The sequence below is a fragment of the Dromaius novaehollandiae genome, chromosome 2 (assembly GCF_036370855.1).
Source record: "Dromaius novaehollandiae isolate bDroNov1 chromosome 2, bDroNov1.hap1, whole genome shotgun sequence".
NCBI lineage: Eukaryota > Metazoa > Chordata > Aves > Casuariiformes > Dromaiidae > Dromaius > Dromaius novaehollandiae.
In genome coordinates, this window is record NC_088099.1 from 15,009,592 (window position 1) to 15,034,531 (window position 24,940).

The window sequence follows — 24,940 nt, forward strand, 5'->3', positions numbered from 1 at the left end:
AGATTTTCTATGGGTGACATATTCTGTCTTCCATTGACTGAAACCAAATATGGAACCTAAGCTTTCCAAAACTCTTAATGTGGTCTGAATTTCAAGACTCAAGCCAGTTCTGATATTGACTGATCTTGAGGGAAACTCACCTCCCTTTAAAGAATTATGTCAAATTTTGTCAAATTATTGACAAATTGTCAAAGAGCAAGGAATGGCACTGAAGTTCGGATGCAGATATATCACCTCCTCCCCACCAAAAGCAATAATTTCTGGAAAATTTTACAAACCAATTCTCCAAAAGTACTACATGTTCCCTATAACTGTTCTCCAAAAAGACATACATATATATATATATAGGAGAATGATGATATTTCCTTTACCACTTGACATGGTTCGTGCACTATGGTTCAAGTTTTGCACTACTAGAAATTAGTGCTACTGTACCAAGTTCATTTTACACCAGCAAAGAACTTTGGCCAAGCCCATCTCAGAATCTTGAGTCCTGATCAAACCTTCTCCTGCTGTTAGAGAAATATATTTTTCTACATAAGTACACACACATGGTGCCATATAAAAATAGCATTGCTTGTTATCCAGTACAGAAGGAGTTAAGCCAGGATAAAAATATACTATTTGAATCAGAGAAGTATTTTTGGAGACAAGACAACTTTGGAAAGGGGAAAACTTGCTTGGTTTTTGTTTAAACTAAAACCAGTGTTGTATTGACATGTCTGGATTAGGTTTTCAGTGCATTTTCCAACCTGTTGGACACTTTCCACAAATTATAAAAAGACACCACAAACAGAAGTGAGGAGAAAGAGAATGTTACTTTTGTGCACAAATTTCTCCCCAGAGTTTTATAAAGAGGGTCTGTGTGCGTTTTTGTGTAAAGATACAGGACAAATTTATTACAACAGAAAGGAGCAGTAAAAGTAAATTTATTATCATTTTTATCATTCCTGGCAGTTCTTCCAGCAGACAGCCTGGATCCTTGAATTGTGTAAGCCTTTTCTGTGGCTCAGAGCTTCCACATCTGAGCAGGTTTGGAAACTGAAATTTACTGCTCTTGTCAAAGTGGTCTAAAAGAATCAGTCACCTCCTCTAGAACACGCCATGTTCCTGCACACAAAACCTTAGCAAGAGAGGGCTGGGAGGGATTCTTTTCCAGAGCAAAATAAATTTCTTTTCCTGATGAGTTTAACTGAAAATGAGTAAGTTGGTGTGATTTTTTTTTCAAATACCAATTGCGTTTCCTTGGATCGAAGATTCTTTTCCTATCTGTTATTATCCCTAGAACATATTCACTCAGTGTCACTGACATAACAGCTCAATGCTTGAGAACATGTGCTGGGAGATAACAGAATCTGCACAGAGAGCAGAATCCTCTGAGTCAGTCGTTGCTCCAGAAGCAGCAAGCCCAGCGATGCACACTGTGGTCACACAGCATTCCTACAATATCTTCTTCACTCTTGAAACAAGCCAGTCACCCACTAAGAGCTGAAGAAACAGCTTCAGTTGTTGGTATGAGAAAGTTCAGGAAAAAAAAATAGTATTTTTCCATTTCAGTTAGAATTCCTCATCTGATTTGCAGGCATTTTTAGGTCTAATCCTGACAGGTCTAATGCCAACCATGTAACAGTGGGTACAGCAGCTCATACAACTGCGTTTTTATGGAGTTCAGGAGAAAGAAGCTTCAGTAATAGGGCTAAAGCATATTCTTATTAGAAGAGAATATCTGTCTAAAATCAGAATGTTATTCTGTCACATACCTTAGGCTTCAGCGTGCTTTTCCATTGACTTCAGTTATGACTGGGTGGTGCACAAACCTAGCATCCTGACAGTTCATCCAATTATTATCATTCATATTGACCAGATTGTGCCCTTTCATTTGGAATATAAGATTTACTTGCTTCTTACTGTTAAGCAACATGGTTCCTTATCAGCTTCAGTGTTCCTGAATAATCACAAAGGTTTGTCCAGCAGAGCCTGAACAATCCCATCTCACAGCTTCTCGGAATGACATAAGACATTTATTGCCATTGACATTCCCTCCAGTCTGTGCCCCTCTGAGCCGCAGTCAATGAATACTGCCACCTGGGACTTCAGTCACCTCACAGAGTAACTTTAGAGGAGATAAAAAAGTACCCAAAAAGATCAGTCAGTTACTCCAACCCTTCCAAATGAAACAGGAGCCCTCATTTTGCCTTTTGTAATTATGCCCAGCATTGTAACACCCCAAGCTGGTTGCCTATTTGCCCTAGATGTTATGTAAACACCATAAATAGCAACCCCATGCCCAAAAGTTCATACAATCTCTCCTTCCCCTGCACACACACCTGGGACCTTAGCTCTGGGGATGCTTTCTCTAGAGCTTTCCCTGCTGTTTCAAGTGATCACCACTTTTCTGACATCAGGCTCTGTGCAATCCCTTATTAGACTCACTGGTCATCATAGCTTACAAGGTGTCTGATAAGGTATTTTTACATTACTGGTTTCAGTAACTCTGTTACGGCCAAAATGGCCTGCATTCCTCCCTAGATGGGGAGGCAGGCCTCTGTGCTTGGAGGCTGCCAGTGGATTTCCCTTGCTGCTCAGATTCGAGATTCAGTCCATAGCTGAGAACAGAGATGTCAGATGATGCTTCAAAAAGGTGAATTCTCAGACAAGGGGTTCTGCAAGGAAGAAAATGAGCATAAGTAATGTCTGACAATTCCAGAATTTACCGTAAACTCCTGAGCTCAAGCAGTGCCTTTCCATTGGCTTCAATGATCTTTGAATTTGGCTATTTACAAAATGTATTAATGCAAGTTTCATTATGGTATTCTGCAGATTTCTTACAAAAAAGAAATGTATAGAAATGAATTGCTTCTTGATTCTTGACCAATACTATTTCTTTGCAGTCTGTGAATGCAACCATAATTTTACACTCTTTTTTCAAGTTCTCTCTGAAGTCAGAAACCATTAGTTTTGCAGATGTCCTAAATCACCAAGAATTAATTAAACTCTAAATTTTCAAAACAAACACTACCAGAGCTGACTGAGCAACACAAGTAAAACACTTAGCAAGATGACACTGAAACTACTCTACTCATGCAATAGAGAGATGAGGCTTGCAAGAAGATAGAAATGCATCAGGGAAGCCTAGATATTAACATCGTTCCTATTCACAGTATTTTGATTCCAGCCACGGAGCCACTAAGGTCACAGTGACCTTCTGGATTCATAGCAATCACCAGCTTCAGAAAGCATTGGTTTGATTTTTCTCGCTTCTAGTCACTGATTCACTTTCCCTGGGGATGAAAATGAAGACATAGTGCAGTACTTATCTGCAGTGTAATACTTAACTACAACAAATTAGACCTCCATTCATTTCCCTGCACCTGATAAGAATCCTGGGTTTGGTGGGCCTTGGGATGAAGTTTTGGGGCAACAGGGCACTCCCCTGACAGGAGTGTGAGACTCAGACTGAGGCTGAGCTTGACAATTTTGACGCACTTTTTACTGCTTCTTCAGCATACATCCTTTGGTAACAAATTCTGTGCCCGTGAAGAAAGAAAAAAATCAAAAAGCAACAATGTCTGAATCAAAGATTAAGAAAGTTCACGCGCAATTTCATGACATTCCGTCATACCTGTCACCACAGTTGCATGCTAATGGGTGCACTAGCTGGCAAATAATTCATTCTAATAATTTTATGTGAGCATTTGTAAGGTCTTTAGAACAACTTAAAGTCTCGACCAAATTCGGGCAACAGACAAAATTGCCAAATTTGAAGGATTTTTACTAGCACTTCATGCATGGAAGGAAAGAAATCCCCCCTTCCTCCAACTTGCTGAAAACATTCAGGGAGAATCCTCATTCCTCTAACTAATTGCTATTTTTGTCAGAAATGTAAGCGTTTGTCATGGCACATCATAAATTACTGATAACATATCACCAGTGAACATTTGTAAGTGAGATAAATGCAAAAAGTATTTATACTGCTTCCAGACCAATTAACACCCTGCCACCCTTCACCACCCAAGTTTGCTGGTATTTGAGTTATTTACAAACTGAAGCTGCTTGTCTTTAAATAATCTTTGCTTTTGTATGGTATTATTATCCCAGGCATATCGCAGAATTCAAAATCTCAGTCAGTTATGAAATTCTCCCCTTGGCTCCCTCAAAAGGGGCCCTTGTTGATCTGCAAAGTACATCAGCAGCCAGCGCCCACAGTTGCTCTGTGGAAAGACGTGACTCATGCCCAATTCATTCATTTAAAATTCTCTCCAGCTCAATAACTCCTGGCAGTCATTTCAGCCCATTCTCTGGGTGACAGAAACACACACTGTTTTAGCTGGATGTTCTCTCTCCCTCATTAAATGGAGGAGCTGGATTATCATTACATTCCTATCAATCAGGTACCTTTCACCAAAGTTTATAAATGAGCCAAGAAAGAAATGTGGGTTTATTTATTTAACACTGAAAAGCAATACATTGTTTTTACTGGAGTAATGTTGTTTTATACCAGCTGACCACTCAGCCCTTATATAGTAATTTATTGGAAATGAGGGTATTTTAAGGCACAGTTTCAGTAAGTTCCTATAACTCAATTTCTGAACTGTTCTAACCTGGAGTAACTGAAATCAATCCTTGAAACTGTGTTCCAAGAGATCGTCATTCCCTAGCAACCCACCAATCGAGGTTGCCTGATACTGCTTTTTAGAAAGCTACATCTGCCTTCTCCAGCAGCCATACTGCCTCTTACAATTTCTTTAATTAAAAATTAATTAAAAATAAAAATTAATTAAAAGCCTTCTTTCACAGTATTCTCCTGCGAAATGCCACTTTTTCTTGATGGGCTTTACTGTTGTAGCACAGCTGATCTTTGGCTCTGGAAGAATTGAATCCATGTCCATAAGATTACATATTCGATTGTCCTGAAAAGTCCCCTGGAGATAAAGGCAGCGTGGACTAGCCAGGAACGGGAGATGGAATGAACCATGTTTCCCTTATCCCCACTCACGTTCTGTCACTACCAGCCTGCAAAATTGCACACTGGTCCAAGGGACATCTGAATCTGGCATCTGAAGATGGGGGGGACATCTGACTAGAGAGAGAAGGGTAAGCTAGAGCCTTTAGATCTGATCCAGCTCCCGGTGTAACCATTTTTCTATTGTGCTCACAATTCATATTTAATTAATTCAAAACCATTCTACCACCTACCTTCTACTGTAGTGAAATGCCTTAACTTACCATCACTTTGTAGATAGAGAAATATATAAAGATAGCATTCGTCCAAATGGCATGCCTTTAAATTTTCACAGCCTTTGAGAGAGTGTGTCCTAAAGTACCTTCTCAGATCCAGGGACAGAGAATGTTTTGACACTAATTTGAATATATTAATAACAACATTACTAAGGCCATGGAAAAAATACATAAGCTGCAGTTTTATTGTGCATGCTATTTTCCAATGCATCTGCTCATCAGTCTGCTAAAATATTTTAATGGCCCAGGCAAATGTCAAGTCCAAGACTTGAAACGTAAGACTTTTTTTTTTTTGGTAAGACCTGCATATTTTTACATTAAAAATAATAGAAATGGATATTTAGACAGAGTAATGGGTAGCTTTGTCCTTTTTTTAAAACTATTTTTCAGAGCCAGCTAATGACTCAATCCTGTTTCAGTTATAGTGAAATTAGCCAATTCTACCTACAGGTAATTTAGCAGAATTTGTCCCTTCCAATTTGTTTCCAACATTACACAAAAGCATTCCATCTTTATTTACTTGGGCAAACTTGAATGTATCATGAACTGTTTTTAAACTCCCTCTCCAGCATATCATTTGAATTTGAGGCCCACTAGCACATCAAGTTCCTCAGCCTTAATGTCACAGGACTTTCTGTACGGAAACCAGTAAAGAAAGAGGAAGATCATTGCTCATGCATATCATATGCTGCACAACTTCTAGCAACATCTCACAGGTCTGAGTAGTGCTTCTGCAGGTTACAGATTTACAAATTAGAAAGTGACAGAGGGAAACTTCAGACATCTAGTGTGAAGATTCACACAAAGAACCACCTCCTATTCTTTCTCCTTAGACTGAAACTTTCACGCCTCCCATCCATTGCAGACTGAGCAATGAAAATCTGTCTTCATCCACTGTATTTTTAGTCGTAATCTGTCTTCACCCACTGCATTTTTATGCACTAACAGAGAAATACATTATCCTGTAGTATCGAGTCAGGAACAAAAAATCAAATTAGAAAATATATACATGATATAGAGAACACCAGCTTTTTGCCAGATTAGTTTTGTGGTCTTCAGTAGAGAATTGAAGATTTCTAATATCAAGCACTCTTTTCATTCAAAGAGATTTAAATTTCAGATCCTGCTTTGCTAAATCACTTCCAGCCGTTACACCAAGGGAGGTGGCTATGTCTTTTGCTCTTGCACAGATTCTTTCAGTGCTGTGAACGCTTACTGCATAGTGCAGCAGTACATCTGACCCAAAGTACTTTCGGTATATGGACACTACATTGCTGCCTTTGGGCTGATTTCTCCTTAAGAGATAAGCAAGGCAAGCAAAGATCTCTCCACTGTCATCTCCTAAACTGTCAGACAGACTGAAAATATACAGCATTTACAATTGTCTCTTATATTTTATCATTTTGCTTTCATAGCATACATCTATGCCTTTATGATGAAACAAAATCATCACTTTTTTTCACTTCACTTTTCTCTCTGTCGCTCATTTTCTTATCAGAAATGCCAGATCCAACTCATTATAAATATTTTGCTAATAAACTTTCCACAGAATATTTATCTCATCCTGTTTTGATTCCTCATTCACAACACAGTCATGGTGAAAGAGTTGGTCAAAATCCTTGTAATTACAATGCGTCCCAGCCACTCAGGATGGACCTATATCCCTACAAATTACTAACCACCACAGCTAGCAGAACACGCATCTCACCTGCAGCCACATTTAGCGTAGCCAACTGCTTGAACATGATTTTGACAATTTGTCAGCCACAAGTTTTTTGTTTGTTTGTTTGTTTGTTTGTTTTGATTTGATTTGAGGCAATATTTGGAAACAACTAACTAAGGTAGGCTCAAGTGAGAGCAGAATTCACACAAAATTTTTGCAAAACTACTTTTTCAAAATTTGGGTATCAGCCCTCTCAGTACATTTTAGCAGGGATTCAGCACACACACTTATAACCACCCAGGAGCTGGATGTTTCACCTAAGCTAGTCATCTCTTCTCACTGGGTTTCCTATGAAAACATAGTCAGTCTACCTTAGACCTACAGTTCAATACCAGATTTTGCATTCTTCCTGAGACTTACAGCAAAATCAGGGGAGATATCTGGTGGCTTACACGGCACCTATAGTTCAAACTCCCAATAAAGTAAATGTGAGCTGGAACTCAGCCCTGTTTACTGGTGAAGGGAAATAGGCATTTAAATTCCAGGGCTGCCTTTTAAAAGGGCCATTTTCTGTGTACTCTGGTTTTCACATTGTCATATCGGAAACCACACTGCTAAAAGACACATCTTTAAAAGAAAAGTCTTTTCTTAATAGATACTTTTAAAAGATACACAGCAATGCACCTTCAGAGTGCAAGAAATCCGTGCTCTGGATACAACCCAATAACATTACATAGCAACAGCATTATCTGAGTCATGCAGTTGTCTACAGCTACCCAGTTCAGCCAGAACAGTTTCCCATCTACGCAAGAGTCACCCTGGAGATCCATTCATGACATTCACATGGTGACAATAGTATTACACATCAGGGTATGGTTCAGGTAGAAGTAATACAGAATCAGTAATTCACTCTGGAAGTGTTTTCCATTAAGCCCTGGCTTCCTAATTGTTTCTCAAAAATATATATCATTCATTGCTCAGATAAGTGTGTAGATTTTTGCTTGGTATTGCACAGGTGTTAACACTGACTGAGAATCAGAGCATTTCTAATTAGGAAATCCTAATCTGTGGGGTGATTTCAATTCTTATTGATTTGAGTTTAATTTGCCTTCTTTTAGCACAAGACCGGCATGCAGCTTGGGTGCTGGTGCGTTCTGAAAGACAGGGAAGAAAAATCAGTAGTGAGTGTGTATTGTTCCTCTGTACTTTCTCAAGGATGAACTCACATAGATTGTTTGGAGGAAGGTTAATGAATTTAGATCAGTGTTTACAGCAGCTGCCAGCAGATGGGGAGAGGCTGGGGGGAGCAATCTGCCCGAGGTCCTTAGAGGAGCAGGAAAGCACACGCTGAGAATTCTGCCTTTTTGACAGGTCAAGCAAAGTGCAATTTATGAGATCAATAAACAGACCTGCCATTATTATGGATTAACCAGGCTTTTCTTCATTTAGAGACTTCTACAGTAATGGAGGAAATACATAGGATTCTTGGACCTTCTGAAATAGGTAGTCTTAGGGGGAAATAGAGAAAGGGAGAAAAATGGAGACAGTCAACATAGGGAATTACATGACTGTTTTTCAAACATGACAAATACCTAAAAGAGGATTTATTTAGATCCTCTCTTAAATTCTCTGTAAATTTCCATTTATAAGTGTCAATTAAGCTTGGAGACCTAGTCCTGAGAATTAGAATTTTTTAGCCAAAATGCTTTATGTATGCTCTACTACATCTTTCCCAAGTGTCAGCGAATGGTCCGAGTGCTGATAACTCATTAGTGCTCTTGCAGCAAGTGTTTGAAGACCAGATACAAGAGACAGCATAGCAAGATTCTTAAACTTTCCTGGAAATGTTTGTTTAAGCAGTGGAGTGTGATATCACAGACATGCACATAAAACATTAAAGACATTAAATATGCTCATAAGCATATTTAACTTTGTGACTGCTATATTTAAAGGAGTATAGAGTTCACAGATACCCAGTGCAAAGAGCCACATGATTGCTTCCTTGACCTGTGAGAAAGTGTGAATAGAAGACAATGAGAAGTTTCAGGTGCTCAAGGCCAAAATGCATCCAGCAATAGATTTCTGTGCATTTGTCCTCTGAATCAAATATGTCAGCATAGATACCCCAAAAAGACCCAGAATGTCCCCTTTCAATGCATGACACTTCAGTGATATCTACCAATACCTCCAGAAATAAGCAAACAACCAAAAAGTGGAGGGCAGTAGAGCCTCTTCAGAGAGCTATATAAACATATAAATATGAAGTTTCACCATTTTTCCGATATTAAACTCATTCATCACCACAAAGTTGCTAATATGACCAGCCCACAAAAAAATTAATGGAAGCTCTGTTTTTTTATGCTTGGAGAAACAAACTTTTCCTGTTTTCTCACAGCCTCTCCATTAAGATCTCTCCTACCTAAAACTTTGACACGTTTCAGCCTATACAGCTCTGCACTGCAATGAATGAGTAGGCCTTCATGCATCTTTATTTTTTATGGTGCAGTGCCCTTCCTCAGGCCTCCTGTTGTCTGTTTGGGACCTGGCTGCAAACAGCACACCCAGTCAGAGGTGAAATCAGGCTACTTGGCAAGCACAGGATATGGTAGCACTGAAATTAAGGGGTCTGAAGCAATAGCAGTGTTGAGCAGCCAAATGATGAACACATAGCAAAATCTGCTATAGTATGTGATAGCATGATGATAATATTCACAGTAATAGAGAGGTTATCTTCCCTGAGAAGTAGCATATAGCCTGGTGAAACCACTTACCACTGAAACTGTAAACTTAACGACCTATCTTTTGCTCTGTTTGTGTAACACTAAGCATCACAGAGCACCAGCTCTGTGTGAGGTTTCTAAGTGCTACCATAATACCAACAATAAAGAATCCTATTACTTAACCTCTTATTTCCACATGAGAAACATATTCCCATACGAAAAAAATAATGCTGTCTTGTTTGGAGCAAAGCAAAACAATTTAGATTTGGAGAATAGGTATTATCAGCACAAGCAGAATAAAACAAAAGCAATGTTAAGAAAAGCAATTTTTCACAGCTCTTTCATCAGACCAGAATCCAAAACATCATTGCTTTTAAAATGGTTGCTAGATTGTACAAGGCATGAAACTCATGGAATTATTTGATTAAAAATGTGACAAAAAGGGAAGTATTTTCTTGTGACGATTTTGATTCAAGCAAAAAAAAAACCTTTTTGTCAAAAAAAACTTGAAATCTTCTAAATCATATCCTAGGACTAAATAGTGTGTGTATGTATAAATATAGAAGTGTGTGTGTGTGTGTGCGTGTGCGTGTGTGCGTATAAAAATAAAATAAACTATATTCCTCACTTTAATAACCTCTAAAAGTTAAAACCCCAAATTTGAATGTTTGTCCATGCATTCTGTGTTCCAAGGTTCTTGTCTATGTGTATTTATGGGGGGAATCCTACTACCTGAAAAATAAGAGAAAGAGAGAAAAACAACATGTAAATATCAGTAAACATTTTGAGACCTATTTTAACTAACTATTTTGTGTGGCCAAAATGCTAATTATTTGTTTGTCGTTTGTCTGAAAATGAAAATTAATACGTTACTTAATGAAATAAATTGCAGTTTCAAAAAAGACTAAGATCACACACACCATCTGGCTTATCTTGTTCAGGTATACTATTCATCCAGTTTTATCCAGATTTCAGTGGGAGATCAGATGCTATCATAACCTGAGAGAGTTCAAATAAGAGTATATAAGCATTTATGCATTTGCATCCTTGCACAGGTATGGTAGCTATCTTGTGGCCTATGCATTTTTTTTATTTTTGCCCCTTCTCCTGTGGTAGGGCTTCCACAAATAAAAAAACAAGAAAATACATATGCAGCCAGATGATTTTAAGATGTGTTTTGTTTAGTTTCCTTGCTATGTTCACTACACTAGGCATGTGGACTACTACAAACATCAGTAGATGTTGGAAGGAGGTTTCCAAGGTTTCAGCCAGGTGTCCTACTTTTATACTTCCTACTCAAGTACAATCCACAGGTCCCTACCTTCACACACTCCTATTCCCATACCTGAAATTTCAGGTAACTAGCTCCCTTGTCTACTGCAATATCCATGTGTCCCATTTTTCCCCATAGAAAACCTCTACTTCAGTGCCCAGTCTCATGTTCTTTAACTCCCCATCACAACACACATTCTTCTACTCTCTCAGTCCCAACCACAGTATCCTAGTCTTCATAACTCCTCTGGGAAGGACAAATCTGGTTCAAGATTGACCATGCAGAACAAAGGAGACTGAGGAGGACTGTATCCCCAAATCAGGTAGAGTTCATCCTTATTTAGACAGTCATCCAGTGTTGGAGGTGTGATGGCAGTACACCTAGGCAGATTTGTGGTATCTTTAATCTTACATTGATATTGTAGTGATGATATGGTGGCATGAGTCTGAGGGTAAGCTGATCACCAAGTAAAGGTGTACATTCCCAGAGGCTACCACATGTTCGTTTTGATTATCAAGCAACACTACAGCCGGCTCCTATGTATTCTACATCATACTATGTTTGTGATGTGTTACACACTTTGCAAAGTCTAGTTTACAGACACAGGGTGGCTTTAAGTCAGCTCATCTTCCTTCACCTCAGCTGAAAATTCTGTGTTACACCACTTAGGGTCTGCCCATAATACATTCACAGCAACGATATACCTGTACAGATATTTAAAGTAACTTTGGTCTTGGCACAAAATTAATATGGTAAAATAGTACTCAGCTGTGTTGCCATAATTAGTAATGGAATAGGTGGCTAGTAATAAAAGCCACCTACAAAACTGGTAGGTACTTGAGCTATTTGCCTAGCATGAGTCCCAGGTCACTACACCTGCTGCAAGTATCTAAGCCAGCTATTCACTACAAGGGAGACAGATCCTACATGATGCACAGTCTGGAAGCTTACTATACCATAGAAAAATGTGGGACATGTTCTACTCTGCAAGATACTCCTGGGGAAAAAGATATTAAGAGGAGTGTAATAAGAAAAAAAAATGTCATCACAATTAGCATCAGTCTCATTATAAGCATAGAAGACTTACTTAGCTTGCAGTTACAAAAGCTCAACTTTAAAGGTATTTTCTATAAATTCTACCTGTCAGTTCACTCAACAGTAGGCTCAAGTGTAGCTACAGCAAGTTACAGTGTTACTTTAAAGGCAGGAAGGGGATGTGAGGAAGAAACCTGAAGCCTTTTTTAAAAAGTGATGTAGGCTAAATTATGCCATATTTGTGATGGTACATTATATCTTTCTGGTTTGTTGGGAGTTTTTTCCCCATCTCTTCTATAGAGTTATTTTTAACGTTGAGTCACTTGCACATCACGTTGCTTCAAGTGCAGAAATATGATCTCCCAATTATAAGTGTTTTCCCAAGTGGTAGATATCATTGCTATTAGTTATTCATGCATGTGTTTTACAAGGTTTTGTCAGAGGCCAAGGGCTACAGGCCTATTTGTTCCTTACAGTATAAAGCCAAAATTCTTCTATGAATGAGCTTATAACATAATTTAAAGGGCTTGTGAATGGTGAAGAGACAGTGGTTGGTGTGAAAGGAATTTGCCTAGCCTTCATCTATTTGTTTCAAAGAACAGCACTGCCTGTCTAATAGACTCTTTTATTACCTATTTATGCTGTTACTTCAAACTACCTTCCAAAATTCATTTCAACGGTGTACTTTCACCAGTTTGCATATTTTGGAAGGGAAGAAATATGAGAAGAAGAATCTGTGGGACCTTAAGGCAGCCAGGAATCTTGTCAGATCCAAAATTTGCTGGTCCAAGTAGTCTTGCAGCATTTAGATGCTAATGAACAGGAAATACCTAGTTGTCACAGACTGCTGTGCTACTAGAGCAGCCATCATGAAAAAAGTCTAGTTACTATCTAGTTAGATAGCAAAAAGGTCTGACAGTTAGAAGACTAGAGTCCTATTCCTTGCTTTTCCACTATTCTTTCACTCAACACTTTGTTTCAGCATTTTGAAAATGAAATGTTTCAGCTTCAGCATTTGAAATGCCTTTTTGTTTTATAATTAAGCTACATTTTTAAAAGGATTGAAAAAGCATGGGGAAAAACTGTCAGAGTGTTTCATTTAATCCAAAATACTTTTCTCCAGCTGAAGTTTCTTCATTTTAGTGAAGAGGTATAAAAATTTATTATCCAAACAAAAAATCAGTTTTTAATTAATATAAATAAATGTGGAACTGGTATTAACTAAATGAAGAGGAATGCAAGTAGGCAACAATTTCTTTGAGTTAAAGAATAAAACCAAAATATATTTTTTTTAAGTTTGTTACATAATTCATACTCTACGACACCTGCAGATACTATGCCTGCAGTCTACTACATCTGCAGATAAACATACATACATTTACATGGATAAAGAGGCTGAGGACTGCACTCATTGCTCTACTTTTATGCACTTATAGAAGCTATTATGAATGAAGTTTTCCATCTCATGAGTTTTTTTTTCAATGTTTTCCCATTAGTATTGCAATCTACAACTATGGATGGTCTGCTTCTTTAATACTTACAATCTTTCTACCATGAAAAAAAAAATATGAGATTAAAAGGAGTTCATCACCAGCAGAGGAGGATATTCCTCCTGGTTTCCTCTTTTTTAGGCATAGAAAAGTTAGCCTTTCAGTTTAAAAAGCTGCATGATAAGACTCCTTGATACCAATATAAGCATCTCTGGAGTGAGATTCTCCTATCTGAGGAAAGGTACCCAAATCAGGTCATCTGAATTAGCTTCCACTGACTATAGAGAAGCCTAGATAATAAACTGTGAACTCTTGGAAAGCAAAGCTGAGATTAAATTAATTGTTTCTCTTGCTGTGTAATGTTTGTCTTCAGCACAATGAAAATAATCATGAGATTTAGGCAGCAAAATCCTGTCATTTTCTCCAGATGTTTGACTTCCTGGGCTAAAAGGTGTTGCCAAAAGTTAATCAAAGTATTTATTACTGAAGCTCTGGGCTTTTTTTTTTATTTACACAGTTATTGTCAACAACTGGTTTCCTAGGCTGTAAATTTATATTAAACTATTCCTTTTATTGTTATGTTTGATTCTTAAGTGTAATATTTTTCTACGGCTTCAAGAATTCAAGAAGTAATACCAACTCTCTTGTCACAAACATAAAAGTTTGTCTCCTTTTACAAATTCTCCGTGAGATGCTCTGTATGATGCAGCTTCCAAGGGCAAAGAAATAAACAAAAAACATTCTCTTAACACACCACCTTAAACCATAAACATTTCCCTCATACTTTCTTTTAAAGGCTGAATATTCCTAGTCTTACTTAGATCAGCTGTCCTGTTCTGCATTACCTCTCTGTCTTACTCCACTTAGAAAAAACTGCTGCACTCATTGAATTATTTAGAATTCCATCCAGATCTGTCCTCTATACCTACAACATTATTACATAATTAGAAAATGATTTAGCAACAGGCTGTGAGTAGAAAAAAATCAATAGACCTTGATAATAAGATCTGTCCTACATGTTCCTAATCAATTATTCAAAAACAATGTATATTACAGTAGGTGCTGCACATATTACTAGTCTTGCAAGCCTATGTTTTGTATTACTATTTTACTAATAAGGTCTTGTGAGGAAGGGTGAACTCGGTTTAGACTATCGTTCATCTTAATTTCATATCCTGCCACGTTCCTAAGCAGGGCCAGAAGGGCATGAAGCTTTTGTGAAATAATAAACTATTCCTTACTCTGAATGTTGATAATATTATCTCTAATTCACTGATAGAGCATCTGCTTTCTGCCTCATTAATCACAAACATTAAAATGCTATAAGCCCTGTTCTTTAATCTTAAAGAAACAATATTTAGCTTATATTGGTTTTATGTTTCTAACAGGCTCTGCTCTGCCTACCATAATGGCAGAATTTTTTTTCCCTTCATGTCCTCATAATTCAGTATATCTATGTACAGTTCAGTGATCTATACAAAGTAATTTCTCACTCTTCTTTTGATACGTTGCCTTGTGATCAGATTATTTCACTTTTGAAGAAACAAATTCCATTGCCATGCAGATAAGACAGATTCTCTGTGATAATCATTTTCCTTTTGTTTTGGTTTGTTAAATCTTTTAATATACAAAAAAGAGAACACCTGAGGTAACAATATGCCATTTAGATCTTGACCTGTGCTGGGTGCACCGTGACTGCATTGCCTCAAGAGAAACAACAGCAGGAGGTAGTTCTGAAACCTCAGCCTGAAAGTCACGTTTGGTTCTGTTTTGCTCTGGTCAACCCAGTAATGAAGATTTTACAATTAGAGGTTGATTAGCAATTTTTGTGAGCCCCAAGATAATTCATCTTCCTCTGTTAAATCAAAAGAAAGTAAAGGAATGTAATCAGCAGGGCAGACAGATGCTATCATGAGTAGGAAGAGAAGAGACTCTGTTAACTGTTCAGTACCTTTTTCTCTCCATTCTTCTCTATTAATGCATTTTTTTCAGTTACACTCGAACAATATAGAACTTCATGTTAAATAAATCATGTGTGATATCTGATAAAGAAATAACAGAGAGCATGACATGGATCTGAATAAATGGTAGTGCTTATTTAGGTGCTTAATTTGCTTTACAAAGATTTTAGTATGCGGAATCTGAAGCTGATATTCCTTTTCAGAACAATATTTTTAAAGCTTCCTTAGAAGGTCAGTGATAGGAATTTTGAAATGCCATCAAATATCCATTAATTTAAGTTGTAATCCAATATGCAGAAGTATTTGATTACTTAACTGAAAGCTCTAACTACCATGAGAGTCATGCTGTCAGTGATCACCTCCTACTTCTATGAGGCCTATGTCTTTTACAAGGAAAGACAAATTATGAAAAAGGTGAGCAGCTGGAGAATGAAACTACTCCATTTTTTGTCTTTTCTTAAACTATGTTTTTTCACGTTTGTTTTGATGTCAATGCTTTGGTTGCAAAGATACACCATAAAGATATGGGTTTTCTGGAGTGATTTTGCAAATAATGGCACCCAGAAGAAATGGCATGAAACAGGGGGCAAGGTTAACTCTGAGAACCAATGAAAGACTGAATAAGTTGCCTACAGAAATAGCCCTATCATCATAGATGCCAATATCAAGCAATTAGAAAATCTTGTGATTAACAATGCATGTTTTGGGGTGGTTTAATAGCAATCACATTTTATTTGTGTTCTCAGTCATTAGCACAGATTTGAATGAATCTTTCAAACTTTCTCCGCAAGAGAGCTGGCAATGATGGCTAGAAACAGGCTTTGCTAATGAGATCTGCAATTCAGCATCTGGCACAGGGGTTTATGAAAAACACCAAATACTGAGCATCTGGCAATAAAAACCATACGAATATACAACCCAACCTGCATAAAGCTGTTCTGCAACTGACCAAAGTTGATGCCTTAACAAAAAAGAACACCACGATCAGAACGATCATTCTCATGGAGTCATTCTCACATGCTCCAAGTTTTATAGTTAACTGTTAATTTGTCTGAATCAACTCTGTTCTGTCGTTTTGGCTGAAATAAAAAACTGACCTCATTCTTTATGATCATCAGTGTTCATATCACAGCTTGCAAAGTTCACAGCAGCACGGATGTCAATAACTACAGCTGATTAACAACTTTTAGAGGCCATCTTCCTTGAGCTCTAATCTTTCATTTTGAATTCTGGTCCTCCTGATGAAGTAATTAGGAACTTTCTATAGTCAGTGATTTACTAGCCAGCAACAAGCTCCTAAAGTAATTAAAGATGACTGGGGAAGGCTAAGTCATTTTTTCAATGCAAACTGTTCTGCTCCTGAGAGTTGATTCAATCTCAGGAGCTGAATCAGAGGAAGAATTCAGACTGAGTTAAATGCATATTTATTTGGCCATATAATGTATTAGACATGACCACAGTCATACATATATGGAATATTGCATCAAATATGAATTCAAAATAATGCTCACACAATCCACAGAGTGATAAACAAGCTTTGTTTCTGTAGTATAACGGTAACCAGGACCTGACACGCCATTGATGGTAAAGGAAATTCTGTTTAAGTTCAGATTTTTGTCCTGTGGCCAGTACCGAGCTTTATATGATGCTGAGATAAACTGCTATAGTATAGCCTCTCATGTGTGCTGTAACTTCAGAATTGCTGTTTCCATGCGTGGACAGACTGAACAGGCTTTCAAATGGGCTTGATAGCATTCCTGAAGCTTTTCAGCAGTGAGCATACAAATGACATAGCAGTGCACTGCGGCAAACAGTCTAAATTTAGATGGGCTAGCTAAAACAGATAGCACATTATTGTATAGCACTACGTGGCCAAATGAGTTGTCTCGTAATGAGGCTCTTTTTTCCTTTCCTTTTCCTTTGCTTTTTCCTTTTCTTTTTTGTGGAACGCAAATAAGGAAGATTAGTTTTACCCCAAGTACAGAAGTTAGAGTTTGATTCATTCTGTTGGACAAAAGAAGTTCCTTGGACACATGGTCTAAACTAATTTTAAGTTGCAGCACTACCAAGCATGCAGCTGATGCTCATTTCAACCTCAGATTCTTTAAGCCAGGCACCAGGCATCTTGTTATATCTTTGGTCTTTCTGTCTTCTGTTTACATCTCTGTCTTTATAGCTTGGCATTTGAACCTCACAGTGTCATTTGTGCTTGGAGGAGGATGACAGTAACACCTGTCCACAAGCTGAGAGATCCTGGTCTAGTTGACAATTCCCACCCTATTTTGGCACTCTCATCCCTGAGTTACACCCAAAAAGAATTAGTACATGAACAACTGCAGGGATCTTGAACAGATTTTGATTCACTGCTTAAACATTAATCTGGATCTGGAGCCCACAGCACAACTGAGATAACACTTTTAAAATTGCTGAGTGCTTTAACCTTGGCCAGTGATATGGAAAAGATAGTGGAAATAACTTTTGTTGATAACTGATTTTGATTATCATTCTCTCCAGCCAAGTACCTAAACTGCTGGGGACAAGAATGGTTTGCAACATGGGGAAATCATTTTTCAATTAATTATAAGGCCAAAGATTAAAGGAGTTGATGTAAATATTTGACTGAGGCCATTTAGAAAACCCCAAGGTATCTCTGAAACCAATAGCTGCATATCACAAAATCAAAACTGTGGAGTGCAATTGATTTGCTTCTGGAACAATTCCCAGCCCTGCCTTGCATAACAAATAGGTGTAGTTAATAGTTCCATGTTTGCAAAATGCTTTATAGTTTAGGATTGCAAAGTAAAAATGAATTAGCCTTTCCAGTAACCCAAAAAAGTGAGTGATTGTCAGGCCTATAGGTACTGAGAGATTGAGTGGCTTACCCAAAAGAATTTATAAGGAATGGAAGAAGAGCCTGAAGAAAAGTCTGATTTGTGGCAATCAAGCATGGACTTTTAATGTACGGTCTTTCTCCTCCAGTAAATGTAAAGACATACTCTTTTAAAAATTGTAATGTAGTCTAAAACTATTTCCACTCCTTTAGGCCTTCCGTTAGCCAACATTTGGGAATGCCTCTAAAAGCACTGGCTTCAACTGTAAAATGTAGGAACAGGAAGGCAGGATTACATGTCCAGAGTTTTCTTCTAGAGTTGTTTGGCCACATTATCCTCGTGCCACCTGCAGCAAGTCGCTCCTTTCTCACACAATAAAGTTGTCTTTTGCAGACAGAGACACTGCCAGTACTCCACACTGGAGGAGTGCAAACGAGCTCTGACCCAAATCCTGTTCATCCACACCAGTATGCTCAAGCTAATCAACACATCCCCTCGGCACTGCTTTAGGAGTAAGGCTTAACTCTGTGCAAATGTGAGCACATAGTTTCTAGTTCAGAGATGAGCAAGAAGCAGGGTCTGCATAGCTGTGTGGTACCTCCACATTGGATGACCACATGAGGCGGCATTAACAGGAGGAGGGACAAGAGTCCCCATATCATCCTTTTAAGTCTTCAGCAGGACATACCCAAAGTTTGCTCTGTCCTTTAACCAGTGCTTTTTGCATCTCAAACCTTTCTTCTCTCCCTTTCATTTTCTTTTCAAACAGTAAACCAACGGACCATCAAAGAACTGCTTAAGACCCAGAACCAGTATCTTTGGAATCATAATTACTTTCAAATTCTTTATTAAGTAATGCTGAATTGTACATGTCTATAAATGTAAGATCATGAAGAGAGAAGCTCCTGCTGCAATTTGTATTTCCAGATTTCTGCAAAGCTATCATTATCTCACAGAACATTTCATATTGCAACAAATATTTCTGGCTCATTGATGTTTCTGGAACAAGAACGAACACGTAGGTGTTGTGAAAGTCTCTCTGTGTTTTGTTCAACTAACAAAGAAATGTGTCCTCTTACTGAAATCTCTGTCTCACGGCTGGACAAATAGTGCTTGTGCTCCAAACATTGCAACAGCTGGAATCCTGCATTATTTTTGTCTCCACCAGCCCTGCAAACCAAAACCAAACCAACACTGAGGCTCCTCCTGGCTAAACTACCTAGGGTTATGCTAAGCTATTCTCAATACAGAGCTGACAATCAGTAGTTCCCAAATGCCGATAATACCAGCAATAAAAAGAGTGACAGTAACAGTAATAATAATAATTATAGTAATAATGATATAGCTACATACCTCAAGCTGCATTTAGAATAGCTTAAATACAATAAAACTGATTAAACCAGATTCAGCATGTCATAGTGATGCATCCGCCCAGGAAATTCAGAAACACTTAGCTCACTGCAAAGCAAAGAGAAAACAATGAAAACACTTGCAACAGATTCTTATTAATGTGATATTTATGGGACAGTTGCTTAAACTGGAAAAAAAGAAGCCAGAAAGTGGTGATTATTTTTCTTTAAAAAAAATGCTGTTTTTCAGTAAGTACAAATTCTGACACTGAAAAGTTCAGCAAAAGCTATAATCCTGTAATAATCACAGAAATGGGACATGGAAATAAATTGGCCAAGCTAAGGGAAAGCCTCAGCCAGTGTAAATCAGCAAAGTTACATTGTCTTCAATGGTATTATATCAAATTACACTTACCAAGCATTTGGCCAAAAGAGAGCAAGAAGGAAAGAAAATGCAGTTATATTTACAGGGAAGGCAGAAAGCTAAAGCAAGACAATTAAAAAATACTGAATAGGATATATAAAGCCAGAAAAGTCATAATTATTTCAGACTGGAGGAGGATAATATTCTAGGATAAAAGTTATGAAAACAGATTTTAATTATGTATGATACCTAGGACTGGTGGGCAGAATTCAGATTCTCATTTTGGCTATCAAAGTGTGAGTGAAGACATTCACTGAGAAAAGTCGTCTGGTCCTTTCACTTGTATATACATAGATTATTAACCAAATGAATCAATTGATCTATTTCTTTACCTTTCTGCATTCAAGCCTGTGCTTCTGGCCCCCATGAATCTCAGGTTCTATTCTTGCCAACAAAGGTTCAGTAGTAACAAAAATACAAGAAAAACAAACTCTACTATTAAGCTACTTACTCAAACACTATCAAGACGTAATATCTCTTAAGCTCGAAAGACAGCTGGCTTCCTGAGAATGTTTTTGTCAACAACAATTTTCAAAAGATTGCACATTCATTTAATTATTTTATTACAACACTTTCAGAGTGAGATTTATGTCATCTGACCTTCAATATCTAACATGTAAATACTACCAGTTTATACATCTAGCTTCCAGAGTGTCCCACCCAGCTTCTGTCAGTCCAGAAGATTGTGGGTCTTCTACAAATCCTTTGCAATATCAGTCAGCCTAATGTGGAAGTCTCAGATACCCTAGGGCATCTAAAACAGCACTTGAAGCCTGCGTTTAGCAAACCAAACTAGTCAAACCTATGGTCAGATCCAGCTTGAGGATTCAGCCACATACAGGCAGGGTTGTGTATGTGAGCTGGGTATTGAAGCCTCTGTGTTGGCCTGGGGAAGGGAAGAGGGAGACATCTAGTACTGTTTGATATGCCAGAGGATACCCAAAGATTTCCATAGAGGCATGTCAGAGTGTCTCCTCAAGGAAACCAGCCTCATTTTTGGAGAAGCACCTGGAAGTCAGGCAGAACATCTCATTTCTCTGAAAGGCCCTAAGATGCCAGTCACTGGTGCCTAAATCCCGACTTGAGCCCATACAGTTACTGGACACGTGAGAGCACTTCAGCTGACAAAGTATAGGTGTCTACCTTGTGGTGTGACAAATAGTCCGCAACAGTCCATTCACATTACAGGTAAACACACACAGACACCTAAATTTAAGTGTCTGAACCTACAAGATTATTCTCATCCTACACTCAATGGAGAAAACCTATATAGCAAATGGAGAAAAACAGGCACTACTCAATAGCAGTTATCTGATCTCCCTTAGACCATAAAGTAGCATTAAAATGAACATTTTTCAAGCAGAAACATTTTTATGGGAAATTCTACTCAGTGAAAAAACAGTATTTTCTTTTCAATTCAGAATGGAGCCACATTTCAAATTCTCAAGCCCCTTTCCAAAATGGACCTCCTATCTTAAATGTTCAATGCTGAATACATTATTTGATCAGTCCTCTTTTGTCTTCAATTTCCCTTTGATAAAGATGAGGGCCTTACCTCCTCAAAGGTCTGTACTGGTCGAGAAGGAACAGACTCAAAGGGAGCAGAGCAGAAATGACTAGATATATACTACTCTTCACAAAATGTTTATAAATATTCTTTGATTTGAAGCCTAAAAGAACTGTTGTTCCTGTTGTTTCCTTGTGCGCCTCCACAAACATTAGACATAGGTTTCATTTTCCTGGACACATCTTTCAATTCTCCTAGTATCTGTAAGAAAGAAAGAATGTGTTTTCATAGGTAATGGGCTGGTACTGTGAGAGCGAAGTCACTAAGGAAGATTGAAGAGCACAAACACTATGGCTCAGGAAAATATATTTCCACTTAGATGTGACTGGATAGCCTATTTGTCTGGTTTTTTTCCTCCTAAGATATCAGATTCTTTACTGTGTCTGAATGCTTTGGATCACAATACGTTTTAGCATTAAAAATGAAGAGTCTCTGCATCTGACTTTTCCTCTGTGACTTTCCCTGCCCTCTGTTCACTTCTCTCATCTCCGTTCCACATCTTCCCCCAGACCAAACCCTACCTAATGGAGCCTCATTTTTCAAACACTGCCTGCAGAAATATGTTTCTCGCTGAAGGTGAACGGGAGCCAAGTGCAAGTCCTGTACACAAACAATGGCATAAAGGCAAAATTCACCCATTTTGTGATGCACATGCCTCTCACACAACCCTAGCAGCAGCAAGTGGCAGTTCCCCATCCTCCTTATGCTGACATGAACATTTGAACAACACAAAGCTGGTGGGAGTTTTTCAGCACTGCGGAAGACTGGTGCCCAAGGCTTGTTTCCGTTTCACTCTCCTGGTCAGTGCCGCAGACACTCATCCTGCCTTTCACAGCAGTGGCACTCGATTCTGCTTTTACACCACTGATCTGCTTGGCCCCTTTTGCCTGTTCTCCTCCAGACCAGCACTCCTCCGCACAGAAGCCAGTACCACCGCCTGAGAACTGAGCTTGCCTGAGACTCTGATGGGCGGCTGGACCCGAGCATGGCAGGGGACCCCTGCACCTTCCCTAACAGAGTCTGGGGGAGACTCCCAAGTCTGCTCTTGTCTCATGGTTCCTTTGCATCACACTATAGGACTTAAAGATTTTATTGCATAATAAGCAATCAGGCCATTGAACAAGCTTCATCCTGAGTCTAACTCTGTATGATTCTGCAAGGCTAGTTAAGACTACAGGTGGTTTGCCTAAGCAAAAGAAAGAGAATAAAAAGAGAAAAAGATTCACTCCTTTCTTATTTTTTAATCTGCTTTGAATTGCTGTTATACCTTGTACCCTGCATATTTTTTCCTCCTGTCACCACTTCTTCCTAGTACTTTGTATCCCTCATAAAATGTAGAGGCTTAGTACCTGCACCCTCCAGGCTGTTAAGGTGAGCGGAGCTGACTCCTGTTGTTGTGGTTACGCACTTGAATAGAAAATCATGAGTAAGGCTTTCTTGTAAATTTATTTGTACTTCCTGCTTTCAGCCTTGGCTGATACCCAGAAATACAGAGATGTACGAGAAAATGAAAAAAAAAAAGTCATGTTTAAGGAAAAGGAAAAGTTCCTTTTCTGTATTAAAAAAAAAAAGCTGTCTGGCATTATTATCATATTTTATTTCCTTTTCAAAATGTTAAGGATCTACTTTTTGGCAGTTAGCTTGTTTTTCTCCCAGGACACACCACAAACCAGGAGTAATGAAATGAATGATTTGGAGCGCAGTGGTACTGAGAAGTGGCAGCCCCAGACCAGAACCCATTTGGGCAAGATAATGTAGAAACTGTTTCAAACACTCCTCACCTCAAAGAGCATATAATCTAAGGACTATCAAGGAGCAATGTAGCCAGATCTATTTCAGCTGCTGTTTTAGCCCATCCAGCCCAGAGTAGCACAGTACATCTTTCTGACAATAATTGCCAATTTTTAATCATTTAAAAGTTGCGGAGAAGACCTGAGGTGCCAGGACCATTCCCAGTCTGAAGCCAGCTGCACTGTGAAGGGCAACACACATCAGAAGAGCCACTCTCCATCTCATGGCACAGAGTACACACGAGACCGGATGGTGGTAATGGATGGAGCTTAATAGAGAGCCAGACTGATTAAATCCAACTGCTGCTCTTCTGCTTTAATTTATACCCCAAGCAAATTAAGTATGTGGCCTATTATCTTTGATAGGAGCTTCATACAATTTGACCATCAGGTAGTTAGTTTATCCTTTTAAAAAGTGGACAACTACAGAATTTATCAGCACTTAACCTCAGAGTTGCGGAGGATGCAAGGAGAGCTGAGCAGAAGGCAGTGCAAACAGCCTGAATGTCCTCTTGTACCGGAAATATTACTGCCAACGTCCAGAGAAACTTTTTCCTGGCCTAGTGTAAGGACTAATATTTCTTTCTCATTGCAGAGCTCACTGGCAGTAAAACCAAGAAGAGACAAACTGACTGGGCTCTGCTGAAGAGTCATCTAACAAGACACTACAGGCTAGAAAGAGAAGCTCTGCCAAACTTTTACTAAACTATAGGCATTTCATTTTCCATCATTCATCTAATGGTCTGTGTCATCATTCTTAAAGCTATTTCTTTTCTTTTTATATTTTTATTTTTTATTGTTTATTTTTATTACTTTTACTGTCTTCTTACTAATGAGAACTTTATTAATCATATTTTCAGTCACATTGTTTTCCTTCTGGGACTAGCCTGAGATAAGCTATTTCTTCTTAGTCTCAGGAGACTGTTTGTGTACTTCTCATTAATTTAATATATAGGAGCAAAACCAATTTTTGTCATTTTCGTAATTTTGTCTTTTCTGATTAGCAGCTTCTGTGTTCCTGTGTATTTCCTATGCCACTCACACCTTCTTCTATAACTGCCTAAGTCCTTCTTTTAAAATCCATTAATCTAAATTTATTATATAAAAAAATACACTGGAGCCCACTGGATACTTCATTTTTCTCTGTTAGTCTGATTTTTTTGCTAAATTGATATTGAATAAAGACAAGAGGAAGCATGAGATAGTTAGACTCAGTCCCAAATAACACATTATGGCATGCATTATGGGACTTATACTTGAAAAAGTTTCTTCACTACATTAATAGAACTCATTATCTCTCTAGGAATTCAGTGTGCTTTATTGCACTAAGAAGAACAAAGTGCATAGAAATAAACATGAATAGTGAAAGAACTGCAACAATAAATATAGACAAAACATACACTTGTCTAAAAACTGAGACCTTACGTCATCATAGGACTGGTCAAGAAGCAACAAACTCAAAAAGAGCAGAGCGGTTAAGGACAGAGTTGACTTGATACATATTATCTTTTACAAAATGTTTATAAATAGTCTGCAGTTTCAAGTCTAGAACTGTTGTGGTTATGGCGTCTGACACTTGCATATCAAGGGAACAGCCCT

At 38.2% G+C, this 24,940-nt stretch overlaps 1 long non-coding RNA gene across 1 annotated transcript; it reads right to left on the bottom strand.

Moving 5' to 3' along the window:
* Window positions 1–814: 814 nt before the first annotated feature.
* On the bottom strand, window positions 815–21,751 carry LOC112984053 (uncharacterized). The gene is made up of 3 exons (XR_010387555.1): window positions 21,540–21,751; window positions 19,565–19,669; window positions 815–2,663 (listed from the first exon to the last, which is right to left on the bottom strand). It is a non-coding gene; the product is annotated as an uncharacterized LOC112984053 (long non-coding RNA).
* Between the last annotated feature and the right edge of the window lie 3,189 nt (window positions 21,752–24,940).